Source organism: Callorhinchus milii, unplaced genomic scaffold (genome assembly GCF_018977255.1).
Source record: "Callorhinchus milii isolate IMCB2004 unplaced genomic scaffold, IMCB_Cmil_1.0 Scaffold1, whole genome shotgun sequence".
Lineage (NCBI taxonomy): Eukaryota > Metazoa > Chordata > Chondrichthyes > Chimaeriformes > Callorhinchidae > Callorhinchus > Callorhinchus milii.
Window position 1 is genome coordinate 116,477,065 of NW_024704742.1, and position 672 is coordinate 116,477,736.

At 43.8% G+C, this 672-nt stretch overlaps 1 non-coding gene across 1 annotated transcript; it reads left to right on the forward strand.

The window, feature by feature from the left end:
- Nucleotides 1–366: 366 nt before the first annotated feature.
- trnap-cgg lies at nt 367–438 on the forward strand. Its single transcript has one exon. It is a non-coding gene; the product is annotated as a tRNA-Pro (tRNA).
- Nucleotides 439–672: the final 234 nt, after the last annotated feature.

A 672-nucleotide genomic window follows, 5' to 3' on the forward strand; every position in this document is an offset into this window, starting at 1 on the left:
CATCATTTCTCCAATCTAAGCATTTTTCTGGCTATCTAGACACTGGTATCTGGATCTCCCTCTCATCCCTGTTGCAATTGAGATCCTACTAGTGGAGTCCTGTAGCTCAGTGGTTAGAGCACTGGCCTTGCAAGCGAGAGACCTGGGTTCGATTCCCGGCAGGGCAAAACCTTGGGCAAGTTTCCTTACTCCACACTCCTGATAATAATCCCTCAAGAAAAAAACAATAATAATTTGGAACTCAATCCACGACTGTATGTGGGACACTGCTGTGCACAATTGGCTGCCACGTCTCGCCCACAAAATATAGTCAATTCACTTTACAGTGTATTCTATGAAGCACTTTGAGATGTCTCGAAGACGTGGAGTCCTGTAGCTCAGTGGTTAGAGCACTCACCTCGGAAGTGAGAGACCTGGGTTCGATTCCCAGCAGGGCGAAACCTTGGGCAAGTTTCCTTACTCCACATGCCTGATAATGATCCCTCAAGAAAAAAAAATTTGGTCTCTTCAATCCACAACTGTTTGTGGGACACTGCTGTGTGAGATTGGCTGCTGTGTTTCACCCACAAATATACAGTCAATTCACTTTACAGTATATTCTGTGAAGCGCTTTGAGAAGTCTAGAAGACTTGATAAGCGCTATATCAAATGCAAAGATTATAATTATTATTA